The sequence below is a fragment of the Coenobita brevimanus genome, chromosome 101, assembly GCF_032717465.1.
Source record: "Coenobita brevimanus isolate Jiangsu-jjx chromosome 101, ASM3271746v2, whole genome shotgun sequence".
Taxonomy (NCBI): Eukaryota; Metazoa; Arthropoda; class Malacostraca; order Decapoda; family Coenobitidae; genus Coenobita; species Coenobita brevimanus.
The window spans coordinates 54,038,714-54,056,721 of NC_137054.1; the positions used below are offsets into that span (position 1 = coordinate 54,038,714).

The following is an 18,008-nucleotide window of genomic DNA, read 5'->3' on the forward strand; positions in this document are numbered from 1 at the left end:
GGATGGGAGTACAGATGAGATTAGGAGTGCTGACTAGTGTTGGACATTGGCAGTACTGATAGATGATACAAGCCCCCACTTGGAAGCCCGGGTGAATTCAAAATAACACAGAATCACAAAAGCGACGCCCCGCGGTATGATCCCTTGCTCCCAAGCGTCACGAAAGTGACACCCCACGGTTAAGGGGTTAAAGAACCATTTTGAAAACTGTAAATTTACGCAAGAGAAGCCTTTGAAAGGCCAAACTCTTGAACATCAGCACAGCGTGTGTGGTTTGTTTTGATCACGTGATCATGTGATTCGCTGTACTGGTTTTCCACAGTACTGTGTTTGTAAGTTAAATATTTGCAACTGTTCTGGTAAGTTTGTGTGCAAGTTAAAGTACCATTAAATTACGTTAAAGCAAGAAATAAAGTCTTATAACCAGTTTACCTGATAGGCGTCGGAAGAGGTTCCGAGACAATTTGCCGCATGGATGATTCCCTGTCAGGACAATTCGCAGCCTGGATGATTCTCTGTCATTCTATGAATATACTTATTATTAATTTATCAATACTTATTATTATTTTAATTATATTCTAGCATCACCCATAGCTGTCTTCATTAGTGATGGCGAATCGTCTTGTTATTGTTGTGATGGCGAACTGACGACAGAAAATTGTCCCGAAACCGATCGGTGTCGGAATGTTGCCTTGTGTTTACGTATTTGTATGTTAAAGTTTTGTTGTGCAGTACTGTATTTGTATGAGACAGCCCTAGCATATATTCAATACGGATGTTGGGTGTTAGTGCCAAAGTGGTGACATGTGGAGGTGTAGGAGGACTACTGGGCCTTGGGATAGGCTACTGCCCCTGAGATATAGGCCCTGAAGCCTTTGCCCAGAGTCAAAAAAAAAAAAAAAAAAAAAAAAACTTCTAACCACTTAAAGTGCTTCATATTGATCATCAATAGCAGATAACAGCAAAACACCACATTTAAGGGGTCTAGGGAGCGAAATGAGTAGTTAAAACTTATGTGGTTTCGCGCCGAACGCACCACGGTTGGAACGAAACCCTCGTGTTCGGGGCGAGCTTGCTGTAGTCCATACCAAGAGAGTAGAATGGGTGCAAGAGAAAGAAAAAACACCAAAATATAAGAGAGAAGTGGAGTGATTAGGTAAATATGATTTGAAGCAGATGGGGGAGGTGGAAGGTGTATGCCAGATATTCACAGAAGTAATCTGTGCAGCATGTGTGGTGGTGTGTGGGGTAAAGAGAGGACAAAAGGAGGTGCAAGGAATAGCATGGTGGAATGAAGAAGTGAGACAAGCTTTGGCACAAAAGAAGAAATCTTATAGCGAGTGGATGGGAAGCAGGGACATGGAGGAAATGAGAGACAGAAGAGAGAGTTATATGTAAGGAGGAAGAGAGAGGTGAAAAGATTAGTAAGAAGAGAGTGGATGAGGAATTTGGAAGGAAATTGAGTGTAAAGTGAAGGAAATATAAGAAAATAACAAAGTTAGTAGAGTGAAAACTGAGAATTGTACTGTAGATTGATAGTGGAGAAGATAGAAATAGTGAGCAGGTGGAGAGAACACTTTAAGGAACTGTTACTGTTAAACATAAATCTATCTGTCTATCTATTGCCAGATGCCTCAATCCCGTTTGGGGTGGCTACAAACAAATCGCCTCCAAGTCGCCCTGTCCCCTGCCATTTCACTGCCCTGCTCCCAACTCACACCCCCCTCTCTCATATACGGTGAAAAGAGAGGAAGAGATCAGTAGGATGAAGTAGTGGAAGCAATGAAGAAAGTCAAAATAGGGAAGGCCCCAGGCACTGATGGGGTGTGTTATGAAATGATGAAACATGGGGGAGAGATAGTAGTAGAATGGATATGAAAGATGTACAGATTGGCCTGGAAGGAAGGTAGAGTTTTGGAGGATTGGAAGTCAGGTATAATTATTCCCCTGTACAGAGGAAAAGGGGAAAAAGAAGTGTGTGGTAATCATAGTACCTTTTATCTTCTCTGTGAAGTAGGGACAGTATATGGTGGATACTTATTGACAGAGTTAGGGAAATAACAGAGGAATCAGTTTGAGAAGAACAGGGAGGTTTTAGGAAGGGAAGAGGTTTAGATCAGATGTTCACCCTTAGGTCTTCAGTGGAAAAGCTTCAAGAGAAGGGAAAGAAGTTGTGTGTGGCCTTCATGGATTTGGAGAAAGCATATGGCAGAGTGGATAGACAAGGAATGTGGAAAATATTAAGAATATATGGAGTAAATAGGAAGTTGTTGAATGGTGTGAAGAGTGTGTGTGAGGGTGCTAAGCCTGCATTGCTAGTGGATAGTGAACTAGTGAGTTTTTCCATCTGAATGTTGGATTGAAAGAGGGATGTGTCATGTCTCCATGGTTGTTCAACCTGTATATGGATAGGGTTATAAGAGAGATACAAGGTAGGGCAGTGGATGTTAGAGCGGCCCTAATGAATGTGGCAGCATTTGGAAACTTCCTGTACTGTTGTTTGCAGATGATACTGTATTGTTGTGGTTAGTGAAGACAAAGGGGAACTGCAAGGCATGATGAATGAGTTTGGGAGTGTGTGAGTGAAACGTAATCAAAAGGTGAATGTTGGGAAGAGTAAAGTTCTGGTCTTCGAGAGAAATGAAGTCACTGATTGTGCAGTGAGGTTGGATGATGAGGAAATGAAAAATGTGAGTGCATTTAAGTACTTGGGTAGTGTGATGAGGAAGGATGGAAGTTTGGAGGATGAAGTGCATGAAAGGGTACAACAAGGAGCATAGGTTGGTGGTTCTTTGAAAGCAGTGATAAGAAATAGGGAAGTGAGCATGGAAGTAAAAAAGTCACTGCATGATAGTATTCCAGTACCAGCTCTAACATTTGGAAGTGAAACTTGGACCCTGGGGGAAGGACACAAGTCAAGAGTGAGAATAGTGATAATGAGTTATTTGAGAGGAGCATGTGGATTTACATGGAGAGACAGACTGACAAATGAGGAAGTTAAGGAGTGTTGTGGTGTGGATGTGGCTATGATATAAAACCGTAGGAGAAATATATTGAGGTGATTTGGCCATGTGAAGAGGATGGAGATTGAGGGACTAATGAGGAGAATGTATGTGAGGTGGAGGGGGTAAGGGGGTGGGGGAGGCCAAGGATGAGATGGAGGGATGGAATGAAGTATATGAGAGAGGGGGATGTGAGCTGGAGGGAGGGCAGTAAAATGGCAGAGGACAGGGCAACATGGAGATGATTTGTTTGTGGCCATATTATGACATTTGGTAAGTGATAGATAGATAGATTACCTTTATCAGTATTATGAAATGCACTCCTGGTATACAAATGACAGATATTCAGATTGTCATTTGAAGGAAACTGGCAGGAGATTGAGCTGGCTGGATGAATATTGTGAGGAGAAGTACATGATCAGGGATTTGGCACCCCTTTTTAATGTGGCAGCTTCCAGACTGACTCAATCGGATACGTTTATGTGAAGCTACAGAATGTGGTGAATGTTTTTGGCGTATCTGATAGAGCCAGGCTTCCGGGGGCTTGAATGATGAGTGAATGGCAGCATGGCCCATTGCACTGGGCATATATGGGCTGTCTGGACATTGCTCTTCCTCACCCTTCCCTAGGGTGGGAAAGGACATCTGGATGATGATGATGATGATGAACCCTCTGTGGGAAATGATCCATCCATCATCCAATCCTACGTTGCCCCATGAGGAGCGTGGGAGCCCGGGGCTAGGCAGTCCTGACATTTAAGATGAGAGTGACCAACCTCACTCATCCCTGAGTGGCATTACGTGAGCAATAAACCCCAACCATCCCTTGGATATAAACCTTCACCGGCTCAATCCGATTGGAGCACAATAATTACCCACTAAACCACCAGGGGCCAAATTTGGTTATATGGTTACCACCCAGCGTAGTAAATAGTTTCCTGGTGTACGGGAAACCATTTGGCTTGTCTCTCAGTGTAGAGTCACCCATAGGCAGAAGAAAGAGGAAAGAATGAAGGAATGAAAGAAGAGGCAGTGTAAAGTCACCCGTAGGCAGAAGGACGAGGAAAGAATGAAGGAAAGAAAGACAGAAGAAGATGGAAGGAAAGAAGGATGGAGGAGAGGACAGGGCAGACACCCGAGAGCAGCACTACATTGGGAGAGTGGATGGTGAGCGCCCCCACCTATCACTAATGATGTTCTCATTTATTCATTTCATTTCGTTTTTGAAGGCTCTAACATGCTTGCATGCGTCGTCCTTGGTCACCCAGTGGCAGTTCTCCATGCTGCTTGATCTCTGGCAGCTTCCCTATTTAGTTCCTTAACCTTGAAGTCACACTCTGTGATCTCGTCCCAGGTTTTTTTCAGTCTGCCTCTCACTACCCTACCCCCATCATTAACACTTATCACTTTCTGCACACAATTTTCATCTCCCATCCACTCAACATGCCCAAACCATCTCGATCTACCTCTCCTCATCACAACACCAATACGCTCCAGTCCCGTCCTACCTCTCATCTCGTTACATCGTAAACCTAGCCCCCCCAGGCCTTGCACTCACGGACTCACTGCACATCCACCTAATCATTGCCATTTCTGTGCATTTGAGCCTGTGAATATCCTCATCCTTTACTCCCCAGTGTCACGGGGTTTTTAAATAAATGCAATTATTAAATGATAATGTTCAGTAATACTGAAGAGCAGGAACAATGAATTGTCTTGCTAAATCAAGCAATGATTACTTTATACCGGCCCGCTTCGCCGACTCTCTCAGAATGAGAATTTATAAACTTTCTCAACAGTACACAGCAGAGACTAATTCCTCACAATTGCTGTTTATTAGTACTGTTAGCCTCTGGAGAAAGTGACTTCACCCCTGACAATAAATAACTAATACTATTAATAATATCAGGTTCTTGCTGATGCGTAACTCCTAGAAGGCACAACGGATTTTAAGGTTAATACAACAAGACTGGCCTAAGTACAAGTTATGAATAGCAAAGTGTTTATGCAAGCTAGGAGCTATAAGAGAAATAAGCTTAATTGTGGAGAAATGAAACACGAGTTTACATTACATTAAGCTCAAAGAAAAAGAACTGTTAAATTTATTGATTACAAAGAAATAAATTTAATATTACATTTCAAAATGAATTCAAAATAAAGAGATCGCACTCACTCACTCACTCAAAAGCTAAATTCTTACGCCTAGGAAAACAACATGCAGCGCAGCCGGCCAGCATGTGAGGAAACAGCACACTTAACTAAACTCTTACGTCTAGGAAGACGAAAAGAAAATACTGGTCATTGTAGCGTATCACCAAGGAAGGGTGGGAGCCTGGAGAACTGTAGTCTAGTGGAGTGTGGGTGCTAGATGACCTCTCTCACTCTCACTACTGGAGCACAGAACCTCACTCCGTCGCAACAGACAAAAGACTGACTTCAAATACGATGCGTGTGGTAATGCCCAGGCCACCCGGAAGAAGGCGTGGCCAACGGTTGAGGCAAGCAGGGGCGAACAATAAAGAAACAATAATATCTCTCAGTAGAGCACTTAATGACGTGCATTAGAACGGTCACTTTTGAAACAGTGACGAATGTTTTGAGAAAAGTATAGTATCGAAATGGAGAGAGAAACGGTTAACTGAACGATACACAGTGAGTTTTCCACTAATAGTTCGTGGTTTCTCACAAAAGGAAAATGTTGCGAATTTGATTCGTGACACGCAGGTTCGACAACCATACAGATTACATGCTAACACATGCCACATACAAAAATCCCTTAACATGGAGGGAGAACCCTCTCAGTGTCAGGAGAGGTGACAGCTCCCTGAATTTCTTCCAACCGCTCTTCATTCTAGTCACAGAGCTAGCTGCAGCCCTACCTCCAGTGCATGACATGTCTCTCCAATAACAAAATTCTCCCACAAACTCAAGAGACTCACCAGGAAGCTCAGTCCTTTAAAGCCTGGCAGTATCCACATACTCTCCTTGACACACTGCACACATGAAATTGGCATTATCTCACAGTCTACCTGTAAAACTATTACATCTCTTTTTCACCCACTTACTACAAACACTGCACAAGATGGAATTTGCTTTCCACATCCTTGTGACAAATTGCACATGGCCACTCTCCCTCTCCTTGAAAGCATCACCCCCAGCCCTAGATACCATCACTTTTGTTTTATATGCATTTACTCTTAAACCCTTGTGCCCCATGCTGTCTCTCCACTTCCTAAATCTTTCCTCTGCCTCCCTTTCATATTCTGCAACCAACACTAAATCATCAGCACACAACATCTCCCACAGGAGTCCATATCTGAAGTCCTGTGAGAGGATTTCAAATACCATGGTAAACAACAACAGGCTCAGGTCTGACCCCTGATGCACACCAGCATCCATGGAAAACTCATCACTCTTATCTCCATTCAATTGTACCTGCGTGAGAGCACCCACATACACAGCCATAACAACCCTAACCAGTCACTCCTCAATCCCAAGCTTTTTCATTGCCCACCTCATCACCTCTCTAGGGACTCTGTCAAAGGCCTTCTCCAAATCAACAAAAAATACAGTTCCCTTTCCTTTCGTATATATTTCTCCTGAAGCTGTTGAACAATGAATATGGCATCAGTGGTCCCTTTGCCTGGCATAAACCCAAACTGCGTTGCATCAGTATTCACTTTCTCTAATCAATCCTTCTAGAACTTTCTCCATCACCTTCATTATCTGGTCTAACAGTTTTATACCTCTATAATTTCCTCTTTCCAGATCATCATCCTTCCCCTTGTACACATTTACAATTACACTCTTCAGCCAATCATCCGGGACAACACATTCATATACAGAGATAGCCCGGTTATCCGGGCTATATGGTGTTCAGGGGTGCCCGATTGGTCCGAAAGCACGATTAATCCGGCGGAACCAAAACACGTACTGTACTGTTAGACTGATTTATTTACCGGTAAATGTACATTTTAAGTACCAGAAAGACTTTTCCTGTTCAGTGTATATTCCTCCAGCTTGTTTCAGTATTTTTCAGACTATATTCAGTTCGTTAAATCACGTTTTCTTACGGAAAGATTTCCTCCCTGTTATTATCATCATATTCTAAAGCTGTACCTACGATTGTTTTCAGCACAATGGATGAAACTCATCGTACTCAAATGTGGACTTCGTTTCCCAAGTGAAGATTAGGTTAGGTTAAATTATTAGGTGCAGTTAAGCTAGGTTAGGCCAGGTTTAAACACTTAGATTAGAACAGTGTCTTCTGCCAATATGTTAACGAATCAAAGTCGTCACACCAGAACAGTTAAAAACATCGGGGAAACAGATTTAACAAGAAATGTTTATTTACCAACCCAGAAATAATAATAAAAATATATTAGACTATCAGGATGAACTGATTTGGTAAGGTGGTTTTACTGCTTACAGCAAAGCGTATGTTTACCCCCCTCAAGTCCTCAATGTTCGTGAGTTCAGAAATTTGTGTGCTCCCGTGGCAGACCTTGAAACCATTTTTTCAAAGTTATAAAGTCAGTTTCTTTTTCTTAGATGTGAAAAGACTCGGCTGGTAAACCTGGCTTTTTCCCCTCCTCCCTAAACCCATCTTGTGATTTGCTATGATTCGTGAAAGAATTAATTAAATTAGGGGGCATGTTACATTAGCATTTAAACATAATATTAGGGTGCATGTTACTTTACCATTTAAACATATCGGCGAAAACATGTGGGATGAAAGGACCGCCTAGCTGTTTGGGATGGTAGAATAGGGTCATGTAAACATACCAGTGACCTTCGTTCCTTTCCCAAAACTGTTCACAGTTTTTATGGCTCTCCCTAACTCAACGTCACTGACACCGGTACAGTAAAGAATTGTTCAAGGCTGGCACCCATGAAAGGGTTAATGGAATACATATCACTACTCTCTCTTTCACACATACACAAATGAAGAAAAGAATGTGCAATAAATGTACACTTACCTGTAAGGAGCAGAAATAACTGTATGCTCTGTCGGTCCGAAATGTGTTGGGAAGCAACATCGAACAAAGAATGTGGAACTGAATGCCATCTTACGAGAACACGTGAGATGAAAATATTTTTTGTTATTAGTAAACATGTTTGTTCCATTTCGTCCCCTATAATTGTGAAACTCATAAATTTTCCTCCAAGCATACAGCCTAATAACCTTACCAAATCAATTCATATTGCTCTAGTTTGTTTTCTGTATTTTTCTGCCTATTTCATGGGTGGTAAATTACGTTTGGCTGAAAGATTTCCTCTTATTATCATAACGTTTCTTAAGCCTTGCCTACGATTGTTTCAGGCATGATGGAAGAAACTTACTCATAATTAGGGTGCATGTTACATTAGCATTTAAACATATCGGCGAAAACATCTGAAATGAAGTGGCAGACCGCCTGACTGTTTGAGATGGTAGAGGAGGGTCGTGAAAACATACCAGTGACCTTCGTGCCCTTCCCACAATTGTTCGCAGTTTTTATAGCTCTCCCTAACCCAACATCCCTGACACCGGTACAGTAAAGCATTGTTCGAGGCTGACAGCTATGATGGGGTTAATGGAATGCATTATTGTTTGTATTAATACTCTCTTTCACACATACAGTACACTTAAGAACGAACAAAAGAATGAACAGTAAATGTAAGAGGAAGAAATAACTATGCTCTGTCGGTCCGAAATGTGTTGGGAAGTGCGACATCTAACGAAGAATGCAGAACTGAATGCTAAGAAGAATGCAGAACTGAATGCTAACTTACGAGAACACATGAGATGAGTAATTTTTTTATTAGCATTCTTGTTCCATTTCGTTTCCTAAAATTGGGAAACCCATTACTTTTTGTCTAAGCATACAGCCTAAAGATTTCACCAGTTCACTTCATATTCCTCCAGTTTGTTTTCTGTGTTTTTAGATTTTCAGGGTAGTAAATTACCTTCTCTTGCTGAAAGATTTTCTCTTTTATTATCACGTTCTTTAAGCCATACCTACGATTGCTTCGGGCATAATGGAAGAAACTCATCGTACACAAAAGTGGATTAAGTTTCCCAATTTCCTAACTGGAGCCTAGGTTAGGTCAGGTTAGGTTGAATTATTTTAAATTATTAAGTAGTTAAGCAAGGTTAGGATAGGTCAGGAGTATCAGTTGCCTCACCAAACTCCACCCTACCATCCTTGTGATCAAGTGGTGAGCAGGAGGTGTGGGTGGGGGCAGGGTGAGCAGACTCTCTCTGGTTTACCCATACCTCACTCCCTAGCAACTGGATGCTTCCTGTTTAAACCGGAGCTGTGGTACGGATAATTCTATGTATTGCTGTACCATTGAACCATTTGGTCACGGCCCGGTTATACCGAAAGCTGGATAATCCGAGCCTGGATAATCGAGCTTCCACTGTATAATCATATTTATCGGGTCAGTGATTAACCTTACTCCTTTATCTCCTGAGGCTTTCAGCATTTCAGCAGTCAACCCTGACACACCTGCTGCCATCTCCACCTGCATCCTGCCTGTTGTCCCACTCATAGTAGCAGCATCAATCAAAGGCCAAGGGCCAAACACTGGATCTGCTGTCTCCAAACCTTCCTTGTCCCAGCCAAACTCCTCATTCAACAGCTGGCTGTAATGCTCTCTCCATGCTTCTTTAATATCCCCACTGTTCACCACAGCCCTTCGTTCATCATTCTTCACACACCGCTCATGTATGATATCCCTATTCTCCCCCTTCATCTGTGTTGCCACCTTAAAAATCACATTCCTCCTTACCACATGATTTAGGTTATCAACTAAAGTCTCTGTGTATCAGACCGCCCTGTAAACCTCTTTTTTAGCCATACACCTGATGGCCAAGTGTTCCTCTTTGTTACCACCTTTCTTCCATTCCCAGAAAAGTCTTCTTTTCTCTTTAACTGCAACTTCTACACCCTCATCCCACCACTGAGTCACTTTATGTCTTGGTGGGCCTCTTGTCCATCCACATACTGCATCAGTAACTCTCAAGAGGTCGTCTTTGAGGGCTCTGTACTGTTTTTTAACACTTCTGTCCATGTCTCCCTGTTCAGCTAACACTTTCATCTCGCTATAGAAGGCATCGCTTTCTGCTTGTTTTTTCAGCTTCCATATTTTCCTCTTAGGTGGATAGGTCCTCTTTTTCATCACCTGCTCCTTAACCCCTACACCGCGGGGATGTTTTTGCGCTCCTTGCGCGTCCCGCGAGGATATTCGCGCTCCAACTGACTTTTTAAAAATTTTTTGCCAAAAATCAGTTATTAGTCCTAGAATATTATAATTACTTATGCATATGGCACATATGGATGTTTGTTGAGCCTTCGTCAACTACTGAAGGACTTGTGGAGACTTCTGAAGTTGGGTAACGAAGTCTCCACTTTACACTTCCAGACACCCCGTAATATGATTACCACAGCCTGATATTATCACTGGAAACACTATTCTATGATTTTCAAGTAGTTTGGAATCCATACACCAAAAAAAAAACATTGTGAAAGCAATGAAAATTACGAGCGCGTACGAGCTTCCCACTTGCGCTCATTCCCCGCTGGTATTCTGTAATTTATTATTCATGAACACACTCACACTATATATTCCTATTACTTTATTACACTTATATTTATGTACAGTATTTATCCATAAGTTTCCTTCAGTAATAGTAGTTTATTTTCGCTCCAGTCATTAACTTTCTCGTTCAGTAAACTGGCGTAGAGAGCAAAGCTTTTACTGTCATTACTCCAAGTTGTAAATTATTACTAATTATATTAGTAATAATTTACATTTCTATTTTATTTACACTATGTTATACACTGTCACTTCCAGTAACTAAGGGTTCCTTTCCCTTTGAGCTAGGATTAACTTGAGGCACTGAAGCACTCGTAGTTTATCACCATTTCCCCCACTGGCTCATCACACGATTCACCAGAAAGATTGTAGTCGCTGTTCATCATTGTCATGGATAAATTAGCCAGTTCACATTCCACAGCAGAGTCACTTAGTCTTTTACCCCTTCCCACACGAGGTTTAGTAGGGGTAGAGGTCACAGGGCCCTCTAGAAGCGGCGGAAATGGAGGGGCGCGAGTGCTATGTGCTTTCATCTCAAGAGACAGCACTGAACTGAATGACGAGGCGGATATGGGGCCACCAAGGGTTGACACCGTCAGTGAGGTGACAGCTGCTAATTTATATGCTGTGAAATGATTGGCAGGAAATTAGGTAGTTCCAGGTGAATGTAAATATCACTTAGGCTTCTCCCTTCCTTTCTTATGTGTGTTTTTATTATGAGAACAGGTCATACAGCATATTTCAAGGGGAAGTAAACGGAAAATTAGCGAACGAGTGCACGTGGGATGTTGCCAGGTGATAATTAGCCAATTCCAGGTGTATGGCGCTATCAATTACCTTTTTTTTATATATATATTATTTGGTATGAGAATAAGGCATAGGGCTCATTCCAATGGATGAAATGAGTGGAAAAATCCGGGCAAGATTTGCCCAGCTTGGCGCAGCTGGGGCAGGCGGGAGGAGAGGGTAATGGAGGGAAGGTAGGGAGGGGAGTCAAGAACGGGGAGAAATGGCTAAATTGTCAGCAATGGATGAGAGTACAGATGACAATAGCAGCACTGACTATTGTTAGACACTGTCAGTCACTTGTCAGTAGTGACAGATGATACAAGCAACCACTTCAAAGCCCAGGCGAATTCAAAATAACACAGAATCGCAAAAGTGACACCACACGGTATGATCCATTGCACCCGAGCGTCACAAAAGTGACGCCCCATGGTTAAGGGGTTAAGCGCCATGTCACATGTCAATAACTTGTGTTGCTGCACACACTCCGTGCTCCCTATAACTTAACATCCCTCACTAACCTCCTATCAGCCCTCCAGACCAGGAAATAGTCTGTCTGGCTGCTGTTTCCCCCAGACTCTTATGTAATCAACATACTCTCTTTTCCTAAAATGTGTTGCACACAGTCATGTTCATTGCCTCCCCAAACTTGAGTATCCTTTCCCCTTTCTCATTTCTTGTGCCATATGCACATCTCCCATGTACTCCTTCATATCGTTGAGTTGCTTCACCTACCTGGCCATTTATTTAAATTTGTAATACCAAAAAGTGTCCTTGTTAACCCCTAAAGGTCAGTCCCTGTTCTGGAACATGTCATGGGGATGTCGGTCCTCGTTCCAGAATGTTTAGATGCTCACGTTCTTTGCCACTGCTCTACAATAAATAATCGTAGGACATTGGAACACCACTCATTTTCAAGCTAAGGAGTTATACTTTGCTGGGTGGAAAGGTTTTTATGGTAGGTCTAATTGTTTTCATAGGTGCAATTCTTAAAAAAACACCCCCCCCCCCAAAAAAAAAAAAAAAAAAAAAAAAAAAAAAAAACTTTCCTGACATTCAATTTTATCAACAGTGCCTTTCCCAGGGAGTTAAGGTTATGTGAATTACCAGACATGAAAAAATGCTCAGCCAAGTTTTAAGAGAGTGTGCCTGCACTGTACTAATTGTACCAGAACCTGTTAATGGAATCCTTATTTTCATATATCAGGGAGCAACCTTCTATTGCTGCCTGGCTTACCATCATATAACCAATGTTTTATTGAGTTTTTCCAAATTTTGTTTCAGGTACTGTAAAGTATTATGCTGTAGTAAATGTATTAGAAGTTCAGTGCGCCTTCGATATACCGAACCCTCTTTTTACAAATTTCAATTTCAGTGACCACATTGAGTTGGCTGAACATTATGTACACTTAACAAATATTGTTGGGTAAAAGAATGGACATGCAGGAAACATCAACCTGTGTGGTGTCCTTACACACATGCGTATGCACACGTGCTCCTCTGCATCCTGCTGAATGCCGCATCACTCTCAGGGTGACCAGCATCATGAGAGGAACTATAAATAGAGCATTTATTGAAAAAAGAGCTATTTGGACCTAGCTGTATGTTACTGTGTGCGACTGTACGGCTGAACATCGCTTTGCATGTAACAGTCTTTGTTCGGTTAAAGCCACAATACCTAGGAAATTACCAAACAGCATGGTGTTCGGCTTTAACCCCTAAAGCGCGGGGCGTCGCGTTTGCGACACTCACCAAAAAGGACATAACGGCGGATCGTCGCGTTTGCAATTCGAGTTAATTTTGAATAAACGCGGGCAAGGATGTTCCAGCTGGTTTTGTCTGTCAGTACCACCACCCTTTAGCTACAATTAGCATACTTTACCTTTGTACTACTGACCTCCGTTGTTGCCAAGTATCACGTTTTTTCCCCCGTCCCCCCCCCCCACCACCACGGCCTGGCCAGTCTGGCTGTGATATATGGCAATGCTCTGACTGCTCAGAACTGTAAATCTGCACTCTCCTCTCACAAGCAGTTTATGCTAATAGGAAACGCTTGTTTCCCCAGTTGTCACACTAGCTTTTTTTCGCGTGGTTTGCCCCTGTTTAGCGTCAGTTTACCGCAGGCTTTCAAAGTGACATTATGGCAAGTTCTAGCTCTTCCGAGTCAGTGCAAGCGGCCGACAGGAACGAGAATAAAGTGACGGGCGTAAGGCAGAATAAAAAGCGCGCCACGATGATCTTTTGGGAAGTAATATGATTGAAAATAATGTAGTATACATGTTTTTAGCTGTGAAAATGGAAATGTTTGTTGAGTGACGCGAAGACTGCCGCCGCGCTGCATGTCGGCCATACGCATCGTTGATTTTAGCCTTATTTTCAGTGCTTAATGTACAAATACGTGTTCCAAACTACCTGTACGTTGTAGTATAAAGTTTACTGTGACAGAATGAGGCTGTGGTAGAGGGGAAACCGGGTTGCTGGAGGTGTGAAAGTGAAGATTTTGTTACCCAACTTTGCAAGTCTCCACAAGTCCTTGGGTAGTCCACGAAGGCTCAACACCTGTCTCTGGAGAAAGCTGAATGTAAGTACTATCTGCCATACCAAGTATAATGTTCTAGGGTTAATCTCTGATTTTTGGCTAATATTTTCCTACAGGTACTCAGACTGCGATACAACCCCGCCACCCGGGGGGGTGGGGGCTGTCCATTGGCCGCATTTTAAGGGTTAACGAACTATCAACTCTGACCTGTAAAGACTACAAACTTGTCAGAGCACCTGTCCTCGGAACCGCAGTTAGGGTCCGATTTTTTTACTTTCTCGGATTTTAATTTTTTTCTTACAGATTGCAAGAGCATGAATTTACACACCTGAAAATGTATATTACGCTCATATGTCCAGTGATTACCATACGGTACTAGTGACCTGTCAAAAATTTTAAAATAATGTCCACCATTGAATCTGCAAGAGAATGGCAAATAACGATACAAATATAACTGTAAGCAGTATCATGTATATTCCTAGGCATAAAACAAGGTGAAATAATGATCATGAAACGAAAGGAAAGTTTATAGTCATGCGTAGCAAGGGAAAACCCCACATGCCTGGAAACAAAGGGAAAGGATGAAGGTGGAGGGAGTGTGATGGTGGATGGAGGGAGGAAGGGAGGTGTTGGGGAAGAGGAGGAGTGGAGGAAGAGAGGAAGTATGCTTGGTACACACACCAGCTACAGTATCCAGGTGGTATATGGTGGTTTAGGTAATGAGGAGAGGGCCCAGTGGGGCAGAGGTAGGTGGAGAGATGGCAGAGGGGAGGGTCACCCCCCCTTCTAGAGGCTCGATCTGGCCATACCCTACCAGATACTGTAGTTCCCATTGGCCTGGTCCCATATATGTTATAAAAGGCAGTGCTACCTACCACCAGTTTTTGGTAAGCTCTGTACCATCGACAGACATAGGAATTTATGCGCATTTTCCGAAACTGTTGTTCTGCAGACATAGGTCTGTAGGGGTTAACATCAAGGGTCTGGTACCAGTTACAGTAGTTTGTTTTATTGAGGGTGTACTGTATAGGATATTATGAAACTGGCTATCTACTTGGGGGAGGATGACAATTCACACAAAAGCAAACCTATATGGCCACTTGACTTAGTCCCACATAACTCATTTTAATCACCATAGTATATATATATATATATATAAATCACTTTCCTCACTAACATTACTCGACATAACCCCATTGGATACTTGAGATTGGCTGTTATTATTATTATTATGATGATTTTGATGATGTTGGTTATGATGATTATTTTTAATTATTACTATTATTATTAATTATTAAGGTTAGAAATGCAAAAGTCTATCTATCTATCTATCTATTGCCAGATGCCATAATCCTGTAAGGGGTGCAAAAGTGAGTACAGTAAAGTTCTTCTTTCCAGGTTTTACCATGGTCAACATTCCGAATGAATTTGTCTGTGACATCACCATATAATGCTGATTTTGATGGAGATGAGATGAATCTGCATGTACCCCAGAGCATGGAGACAAGGGCTGAGATTGAAAATCTCCATGTGACACCTCGTATGATTATCACACCTCAGGCAAACAAGCCTGTGATGGGTATTGTACAGGATACACTGACAGCTGTAAGAAAGATGACCAAGCGAGATGTTTTCCTGGAGAAGGTAAATCATATTAGTCCCTTAAAGTAAGCTTGGACACAAATTTTTTTTTGTCATCTTCTACCAGACAGTTTACTTCAACCAGAGGAGAAAAGCTCTGTCTTAGATGGTAAACAGTAACACCTACAGTATGAAACTAGTAAAATTTAATGAAGGGCAGGTACTGCATATTACTGTACTTTTATGTTTCATTCAGTTGCTGTGCTTCAAGGATTTATCAAGCACCAGTGTGTATTGTACAGTATGTTAATTTGCACATGTAAATATAGTCAGCATTTTTATTACTGGTATATTCCTTCATTATTAACAACTTTCTAACGTTGTCTCCAGCTCTAACAACTATTCAAATACACTAGGTAAATATTCACACATACACTCACTGTTTTAGCTTGAACTTTAGGCAATTATACCTTATATCAAAAAGTCATCCTCTGGATTTCCTGCCTCATGTCATGATGAGAAATAAATAAGAGCCTGAGTATTAATACTGTATGTTCTTCTTAAATTTGCTGCTTTACTTCATTTTTTGAAAGTTTGAATGATACAGGGGTTGAAGTCAGGCCTGTTTTTGCTGGTCACTAACTTGCTTACCCCATTTTCCATTTTACAGATCATACCCACCACATAATGTTAGAATATGTTTGTAATGGTTCTTGTTTCATATAAGTATTGATAATCATCCTGATTTTCCCTACAGCATGAAATGATGAACTTGCTCATGTTCTTACCCATTTGGGATGGTCGTATGCCTCAACCTGCCATCTTAAAACCCAAGCCATTGTGGACAGGGAAGCAGCTTTTCTCACTTATCATTCCTGGTAACTTAAACCTGGTGAAGACTCATTCAACCCACCCAGATGATGAGGATGATGGACCATACAAATGGATCTCTCCTGGTGATACAAAAGTAAGCATAGATTAAACACTGTCATAAACCTTTTAAGATTTATAAGATATGGATAATATGTGAAAGATTGTGTAGCCTCAATGCTTTTTACACCCTCAGAACATCCTTTTAACAACCCACTTCATACCAATTTAACATCCTTTTAACAACACATTTCATACCAGTTTTTGCTGTGGAAGTACAATATACACATTAGTACCCTTTGGTCAGTAGACACTACATTTTTCATGGATATTTTTATTTTCTATCCAGTCCATACATCCACCTACCTGTACATATGTAATCCCATTTCCTGTGCATAAACCCATGCCATATCAGTCTCACTGTCATGCACTAATGAGGACATTTTTGTCACACATTCATTCAGTTCTCTTAATCTTCATAACTACAGTAAACTCTCAATTATCCCTCATTGCAATATCCGGTGCTGCTGGCTCAGCTTTAGTAATTATCCGGAGAAATTGTATAATATCCAGCACCAAAACTGGACTTAACCAACAGTTTGATGCAATATCCTGCATTGAGGTGTATCAACCGGCTCATATGGTAATCGGTAGCCAGCCGGAACTGTATTACTGTTCTGTGTCATTATTTTATTGTATTTTGTGCTTAGTTTTCATCTTTTACTCATGGGAAAGTTTTTAAGATAGAGGGTTGAGATGGACAGTAATACAATCCCTGGCTTGTCACCTTATGTTGAGAGTACCATGCAATATCGGGCGTTTCACTCTCATCTTAAGTTCGCTCTCATCTCAAATGTCGAGACCAGCTGCCTAGCCCCGGGCTCCTACGCTCCTCATGGGGCAACTTAGGATTGGACGATGGATGGATGGATGGATTCACGTTATTCAGCATAGGGCTTGTCTGAATTACAGTGGATATTTGAGAGTTACTGTATTTGGTTCTGTTTTTAATGAAGGCCTGAAAAGCGGTGCTTGAGCTACTTTGTTCTCATTCTTGACACATTTAGCTGCCTGCCCTTTCTGTCACTGAATCTTTCAAAGGCCATTCATACACCAGCACATCACACAGTTACTTTTGTTTCAGCAGTCATCATGGTGACACATATCTACAAAATAACGTAAGGAACTCTCAGGTTCTGTTACAGCCAAATTTGAATAGCTTATTATATGCATTTGTAATTACAATATACTGTGCAACCTTGAAATTTTGAACGCCAAAAGTTTGAATACCATAATATTTTAAATCACTTCCATTTTGGCTCTGAAAGTTTAACCTTCAGACTTGGCCTGCCAATGGTATGTCTAGATTAGATGAAATCAAGAATTGCCCGTTAAACACGATATCATGAGTGTAAGGAACGGGTTACCACATTAATTTGTTATTTGGCCTGCTATAGGTAATGTCTAGAGTGAGATAAGACTAGGGTATGCCAGCTAAATACTACTGCAAGTTTAAAACAAGGATAACAGCAGCAGTATGTCATTTGGCCTGCCAAAGGTATGTCTAGACTACAAGAAATGTTATGGTTAGCTATTTACATACTACTGCTAAAGCTTCATTTTTTTTTTGGAAGTTTGAGCTCTCC

The 18,008-nt window shown here is 41.6% G+C and overlaps 1 pseudogene; it reads left to right on the forward strand.

Annotated features, from left to right (window-relative positions):
• LOC145415041 (DNA-directed RNA polymerase II subunit RPB1-like) overlaps positions 1–18,008 on the forward strand; it is a 202,368-nt pseudogene that overhangs the window by 131,018 nt on the left and 53,342 nt on the right.